The sequence below is a fragment of the Tupaia chinensis genome, unplaced genomic scaffold (assembly GCF_000334495.1).
Source record: "Tupaia chinensis unplaced genomic scaffold, TupChi_1.0 Scaffold000007_1, whole genome shotgun sequence".
Lineage (NCBI taxonomy): Eukaryota > Metazoa > Chordata > Mammalia > Scandentia > Tupaiidae > Tupaia > Tupaia belangeri.
Window position 1 is genome coordinate 2,064,390 of NW_006159436.1, and position 8,415 is coordinate 2,072,804.

An 8,415-nucleotide genomic window follows, 5' to 3' on the forward strand; every position below is an offset into this window, starting at 1 on the left:
CTGGATATTTGAATGCCTTTCTAGGTTTGGAAAGTTTTCTTCCAGTATTTCATAGAATAAATTATCTAGGCCCTTATTTTCTTCCTCTTCTGGGATACCAATTATCCGGATGTTGGGGGTGCTTGATGGTATCCAGTATTCCTTGCATATTATCCTCATTTTTCTTGATTGCTTTCTCAGTCTTCTTGATACTTTTTTCTAGGTCAGATATTTTGTCTCCTACATTCGAGATTCGATCTTCTGCCTGATCTAACCAACTTTTAATATTTTCCAGGGAGGTTTTTATTTCCTGTATCACATTCTTCAGCCCTAGAAGTTCCATCTGGTTCTTGTTTAAGGTATCCATTTCTTCTTTCAAGCCATGAAAGGACTTCCTCATCTCCTAGAGCTCCTTGTCTCTTTTCTCTTCCATCTCAGTTAGTTTGGTCACTACAAATATTCTGAATTCCTTATCAGATATGTCCACGATGTACATTGTATTGACTGTGGGTGATGTAGGCTTGATGATTTCCCTTGGGGGAAAGGCCTTTTGTTGGTTGCTCATACCTCTTGAAGCCTCTGCAATTATTCCTAGTCATCAGGTGATCTATATGTTGCTTCCTAACGTATTTAAGGTATCTCTGAGTGTTAAAAGTTGTACAGGATTAGAAAATTGATTATGTCTCTTATGACTGGCCTACCTGTTGCTCAACAGTACCGTGTACTGTTGTCACTGGTCCTGGGTGACCCAAAGTCCTCCCTGGTTCTAAGAAGTGATGAGCCTCCAACTGAGACCTAATAAGCAACACCTCAAGAGCAAGGAAAAACAAAACAAAACAAAATCGCAATGTGCATCTGTGCCGCACACTATTCAAAACACTAAAATTCAGATAGTCCAAAGGCAAGTGGGGAAGGACCAGAGGATGAGCGATGGGTCCTGGGCAGAAAGGCCTACAGCCACAGGCCGCCTGGTGTCCAGAACTGCTGGCCAGCTAGATCTGGTTTGCAGATAGGGTGTGGGGGTTGCGAGTTTCTCTTAAAGTCTCACGAGACCAACCAGAAGTCCAGAGAGGAGCAGGGGTAGGGATGCGCGAAGGACCCTGGAGGGAGAGCCTGCAGTTGCAGGCCGCCTGGTGTCCCCATCTTTTTTGTTAGTCATTTTTTAAGTTATTTTGTAGTCTCTTATTTCTATATATCTTATTTTTATTTTCCTAGTATTCAAGTATTGAATATTTCCTGAAGAGCTGATCTAGTGTTGATAAATTCTTTCAATTATTGTTTATGTGAGAATTATTTTATTTTTCCTTACCATTTGAAGGATAATCTTTCTTGGTATAGTATTCTTGGCCAAAATTTTTTTTCTTTCAAAAAGTATGTCTTTTTAAGTATGTCTTCCCATTATTGCAATGTTTCATTTGAGAAGGGTTTCTTGCATGATTTTTGTTTTTGAGGGGTTTTTGCTATAGGGCACGTGTGCTTGCCAGACAGACAGAGAGAGACAGAGAGACAGAAAGCGAGAAATTACCCCCCCAGAGGGGATGGCCACACCGCAATCCCTTCTCCTCCATTCTCCTCTCAGGATCTTGAGCACGCACACACACGCGCCCAGCGTGAGTTTTAACCCACCGGGTCCAGGATACGAACTGCGGTCAACTATGTGGGAGTCCAGCGACATAGCCATTACACTAACTGCTGGTCCCTCATTTGAGGAGTTTGATGTTAGTCTCATGGGGTAACCATGGTGTTTCTCTCTTCCCAGTTTTGGAATATTGTCTTTTTCTTTAATTTTATTAATTTGGCTATGATGCACCTTGGAGAGTTTCATCTTATGTTGAATCTACTTGGTATTCTTTGTATTTCATGGATCTGGATGTCTGTGTATTTCTCTGGATTTGGGAAGTTTTTCAGATAGTATTTCATAAAGTTATTTTCTATGTCTTTACCCATTTCTTTACCTTCTGGAATACCCATTATACAGATATTCAGCCACTTGATAGTGTCTAGACTACCCTGTATTTTGTCCTCATTTTCAATTATTATTTTTCAAATCTGTTTGGTGGCTTGGACTAAAACAGAAGTTTTGTCTTCAAAATCAGAGATTCTTTCTTCTGTGTTGTCTTATATACTATTAATACTTTCAAGGAAGGTTTTGATTTCCTATATTGTATTTTTTCTTCTCCAGAAGTTCTGTTTGATTCTTTTTTAAGGTTTCTATCTCTTAATGGCACTCTTTATTCTAGTATGGAATTATTTTCTCACCTTGGAATTGATTATCGATTTCCTCTTGCATCTCTTTGAGTTTTGTTGCAATGAATATTATGCATCCTTTTTCTGACATTTCTGTGATTTCTCATGTTCCTTCCATTGTTGGTGAGGAGCTATTATGTTTCTTCAAAGGAAAAATACTACAGATTTTCTCAGATTTCTGGGGTTTCTGTTTTTATTTTTAAGCATTCGATATGCTCACTTCTTCCTAATTTTTTAGGTAGGTTTCTGTAGCTGTATATTTGTCTGCTTCCCTATGGTATGTGTTAGCTCTGTACCAGTTTCCCTATTCTTCTGTGAGTGAGAGTGCTGGAATCCATGGTGGCAGTTTTGGAGTTTGAAAATTCAGATGGGTTTTTCTTTTTGTCCCCTAGAGGAAGTGGTAGGGATAATTGTTTCAGAGCCTCAATATCTTTATTTGATTAGTTCCTTTCCCAGACTCTCTGGCCCCAATGAGACTGTGGGCTGAGCTGAGAAGGCAAAAATTTGAGGTAGTAGCGAGGACGCACTTCACATGGCTTTCTACCCTGTTCTGGCTGGTCAAATGGTGACGGGGAGCATGGCAAACAACATTGCCAGCTGGCAGGGAAGTCCCTCCCTTCCCATCTCCAACAAGACTGGCATGGGGTGGGGTGGGGTGGTGAGCGAAGCACAGGCCTGGCTGCAGAGGGCCTCCTACCTCGTATCTGGCCAGATAGGGTGGGGCAGCAAACAACCAAAACAACCCAATTTTTTAAATGGGCCAAAGACCTTAACAGAGAGACTTCTTTAAAGGAGACATTAGATGGCAAATAAGCACATAAAAAATTCTTAGCATCATATGTCATTAGGGGATTTCAAATTAAACAATGATACATCTGTTAGAATGGTCAAAATCCAAAATATTAACAACACCAAGTGCTTGCAAGGATGAGAGACAATAGGAACTCTCCTTTATTGTTCATGAAAATGCAAATGGTACAGCTACTTTAGAAGACGGTTTGGCAGTTCCTTACAAAATTAAATATGCTATTGGGGATCAGCAGTTAGCGTAATGGCTAAGTCGCTGGACTCCCATGTAGTCGACCACGGTTCACATCCCGGATCCAGTGGTTTAAAAAACACTCCAGGCGCGTGTGCATGCGTGCCCAAGATCCCTAGAGGAGAACAGAGGAGAAGGGATTGTGGCGTGACCATCCCCCCTGGGGGGTGATTTCTCGCTTTCTGTCTCTCTGCCTCTGTCTGGCGAGTGCATGCGCCCTATAGCAAAATTAAATATGCTATTACCATACAATCCAACAAACACACTCCTTGGTATTTATTCAAAGAAGTTGAAAACACAAAAACTCATACAGATGTGTGGGTTTCTTTTTCATTTATTTATGTCTTCCATGAGAGAGGGAAACAGAGAGAAGAAGAGAGACAGCCATTTCAATAGGGTTCTTCATGCCACAATCTATTCCGTCTCACTGGCCCAATGATGGGCACATGTGAGCACACCCAGGGTGCTCAGAGAGGCCCCAGGATGCAAACGTAGGACCGTTCTCATGTGGACCCAGCTGCATTACCACCACACCACCACCTGGCCTGTGCATACAAATGTTTATAGCAGCTTTATTCATAATTGCCGAAACTTGGAAACAACTAAGAGGACATTCAGTAGCTAAATGAATAAATAAACTATGTTACATCTAGACAAAGAGTATTATCCAGTGTAAAAAAAATACTATCAAGCGATAAGAAGACATAGAAGAAATCAAAAAGCACATTGGTACTGAAAGAAGTCAGTCAAAGAAAGGTTATATCCTGCATGGTTCCAATGAAGTAACATTCTGGAAAAGACAAAATTATGAAAACAGAAAAAGGGTAGAATAAATAAACTATGTTACATCTAGACAAAGAGTATTATCCAGTGTAAAAAAAATACTATCAAGCGATAAGAAGACATAGAAGAAATCAAAAAGCACATTGGTACTGAAAGAAGTCAGTCAAAGAAAGGTTATATCCTGCATGGTTCCAATGAAGTAACATTCTGGAAAAGACAAAATTATGAAAACAGAAAAAGGGTAAGTGGCTGCCAGTGACTAGTGGGTAAAAAAAAATGAATGGGCAGCAAACAGAGGATTTTTAAGGCAATGAAATAACTCTGTATGATGCTATAATATGTCATTGTACATTTATTGAAGCCTATAGAACGCACAAGAGTGAACACTAGCATCAAAGATGGATTTGGAGTATTTATGGTGTGTCAATATAGGTTCATCAATTGTAACAAATGTACTCTGGTGTGGGATACTGACAGTGGAGAAGGCTGTGCCTACACAGGGACAGAGGAGAGGTGGGAACTCTGTATCTTAACCACAATTTTTGTGTGACTCTAAATCTGCTTTTAAAAATAAAGTCTATTAAATTACAAAATGCATTGTACATTAATGTGTGCCATAATATGTATGCATCCAGATTTGTATGTTTTCACCAGGATATGGCAAACTATAGAAAGATCAATCCGGGAACCAGCAGTTAGCGTAATGGCTATGTCGCTGGATTCCCACGTAGTCGACCGCGGTTCGTGTACCCGACCCGGTGGCTTAAAACTCACGCCGGGCGCGTGTGCGTGCGTGCCCAAGATCCCGAAAGGAAAATGGAGGAGAAGGGATTGCGGCGTGACCATCCCCCCGGGGGGTGATTTCTCGCTTTCTGTCTCTATGTCTCTCTCTGTCTGTCTGGTGAGCGCACGCTCCCTATAGCGAAAATCTCTCCAAAAAAAAAAAAAAAAAGATCAATCCTAGGCTGTTGCCATTACTCATTCTCAAAAGGAGAGGAGTGTGTGTATGTCTGTGAGTGTGTTGGGGAAAGTGAATATCAGCTTTTTATGCACTTCTTTACATTGCTTCCTTTGTGACAATAAGTATGTATTACTTTACCAATTAGTAAGTATAACTGAAAATTACAAATAAGAAGGAGAACACTACGGATATACCTGTGGAATTGAATCCATTGAATCCACAATTCACATTCGTGATACTTTACCTTCAAGTTTAGTTTCATATGGATTTTTTTTTTTTGAGAGGTTTTTTGTTTTCGTTTTTGTTTTTTTGCTACAGGGTGCGTGCGATTGCCAGAGAGACAGAGAGAGAGACAGACAGAAAATGAGAAATCACCCCCTGGGGGTATGGCCACACCACAATCCCTTCTCTTTTATTCTCCTCTCGGGATCTTGGGCATGCTCGCACACACACCCGGTGTGAGTTTAAGCCACTGGGTCTGGGACTCAAGCCGCGGTCGACTACATGGGAGTCCAGCGACATAGCCACTGGTGGTCCTTCACATGGAATATTATGAGCTGTGTCTCTAGATGTGAACATCCACCATTTGCTGGGGAAGTTGCATAGAAATGGAAATTAGCTATAAAATTGTCTCAATAGCTGCTCTAAAAAAAAAAAAAAAAACATAAAAATAGTTGGGTGGGGCCAGCAGATGGCATAACCGTCCATGGCCAACCACAGTCTCAGTACCAGTGACTTGAAAATCACACCAGGCATGTGTGCATGCACTCCCAAGATCCCGGGAGGAAAATGGAGGCAGGACTGCGGCATGGCCATCCTCCTTGAGGAGTGATTTCTCACTTTTACTCTCACAGTCACTGTCTCTGTCTCTCTTTCTCTCCAGGGAGTTTATGCACTCTATGACAAAAACCTCTTTAAAAAAATAGTTTGGTGGGACCAGCAGTTTGCAATTCTTTTTAATGAATTGCATTTTACATGTGCTCTTTCCCAAGCCCCCACAAACACTGGCAGTTTCTTAACTGGAACAGCAATGTGGGGTAGTATTTAGAAACATTGGGCACAGAATGCTCACACCCAGGGATCAGCATTTAGCGTAATGGCTATGTCGCTAGACTCCCACGTAGTCGACCGTGGTTTGAGTCCCGGACCCAGTGGCTTAAACTCACGCCGGGCAAGTGTGCGTGTGTGCATGTGTGCCCAAGATCTCGAGAGGAGAATGGAGGAGAAGGGATTTCGGCGTGGCCATCCCCCTTGGGGGGGTGATTTCTCGCTTTCTGTCTCTCTGTCTGTCTGGTGAGCACATGCACCCTATAGCAAAAATCTCCCCAAAAAAAGAAAAAAAAAAAAAAAAAAGAAGGCTCACACCTGGAATTCAGCTCTGCCACCCTCTGACTCGATGACATCACTCAACCTCCACTGCAATCAGCTTCCTCATCTATGAGGTGGAGACCATAAGAAAAGTCACCTCTAGGGATTTTATGAAGATTGAATGTGTTGATACAGGTAAAGCATTTAAAATTGTGCCTGGCACTAAACCATGCAAGTTTCAGTGCATTAAAAACTTCCCAGCATTTTGGCACACTTTTCCAAAACTAACTATAGTGTGCTATATAATGTATTTTATCTCATTGTTTCAGTGTACATGTGCTAATTGAGTGCCTCCTGTCTGCCAGGCGCCATACGAGGCAGAATAATACATAAATGAGTGAGCAAATCTCTTAATCTTGGTGTTGAATGGTTTCACAATGTGCATAGAAACCCTTTCTAACCACTATCTCTTGTCAAAGCATAGGACGAATGGAAGTTGTTAGGATTATATAATCAGTGGTAGAAAAAATACACAAGTCAGGAACAGGACAGCACATGAGTTCTTGAAGAGAAATACCACTAATAGGAATGTGGTCACAGGCTTTGAAACCCCAACTCAGCATTTGGTGTGAACATAAATGATGAGGTCCAGAGCCACAGTCCAGAAGGGCAATTAGAATCAGCTTCCTAGTGAGTCTGCATTACACTCATGCCCGTTGCAGGGTACAGCTCTATGTCTCCAGGTAACTATGCAAGTTCACACTGGCCCGAGAGAAATCAGGGCTGACCGAGAGAGAAGTATACAACGCATCTAACAAACACATGCTAAGCTATGTGCTGCTCTTTCTATAACTTTTCCTTCTGGATTTCCTGGAATGAAAAGAAAGATTCTTTCGTGAAGATGGTTTGTGATTGTTAGGGCTTTAGGAAGGCAAACAAATGAAGAAACGATCATGAAAATGCTCACTGGCCACTGGAAAATTATGTCATCAGCAGCAATTTATTTCCTCAAATCAGTGAGGCTAACTGTGGTCGCTTTTGAAGATGTCTTTGGTTTCAATGAGACTCGGTAGAAATGCAGCAGATCCCACACAGTACAGTGCTCAGAGTATACCAAAAGCACTGGTGGTCACTCCATTCAATTTATTCATTGTGCAATGAGAGTCCATGTTTGACAGTATGCTAAAAACTGATTTAAAAGATTCTCTTTTTAATTCAGAGCAAAAACAGGTGCAAACTTTCAAAGTTTCTATGTCACATGGACCAGCAGGAGGCATACTGGTTAGGGTGCTGGACACTCACATGGCCAACTGCAGTTCAAGCCCTGGGTCTGGCGGCTTGCTTTCTCACTTTTCCTCTCTCTGATGAGCACATGTGCCCTACAGCAAATTTAAAATAATAGTAATAAAATTAAATTAATATTTCTTTCTCCCAAAAAAGTTTGTATGTAAGAAAGGTTATATGTAAAAAGTGTAATTTGCTAAACTCTAGCAAAATAAACATACAAGTTGGTTTTGTTTTTATGTGGGGAACCATTAGCCTCCTATGTCATTATATCAATTAACCACAGTTTAAGAGCTTATATCTTAGGAACTGTTGCAAAATGGCAAGTTTCAGAAACTAGAAGATAGGTAACTAATATTTCCCCATCATTGTTCCTAAGTATTGGTCAAAATCATGTTTAGAAGGGCCAGACTGTGGTAGCAGTGGTAGTGCAGCAAGAACCACTTAAAAAAGGTTCTGGGTTCATATCCAAAGACCTCCCTGGGCACACTGGTCATCTGAGAGCATATCCATTATTCAGGCCTGCTAGGACTGAGGGTGAGGGCTCTGTTGAAAGTATCTGTTTTTCTCTCTGCCTCTCTCTCTAATAAGTGATTTTTTTTAATTACTTGTTGCACCGAGGATAAAGAATACCAGGCCACCCGGCAATGTGGTGGTTAAGGTACTGGATCCCACTTGGATGTCTGCATGCTGAGTCCCAAACTCAATGGCTTGAAAAATACCCCAGAGACATGTGTGTGCATGCCTGAAATCCCAAAGGAGAATGAAGTAGAAGGGATTATGTCATAGCCATCCTCCCTGGGATGGGGTGCTT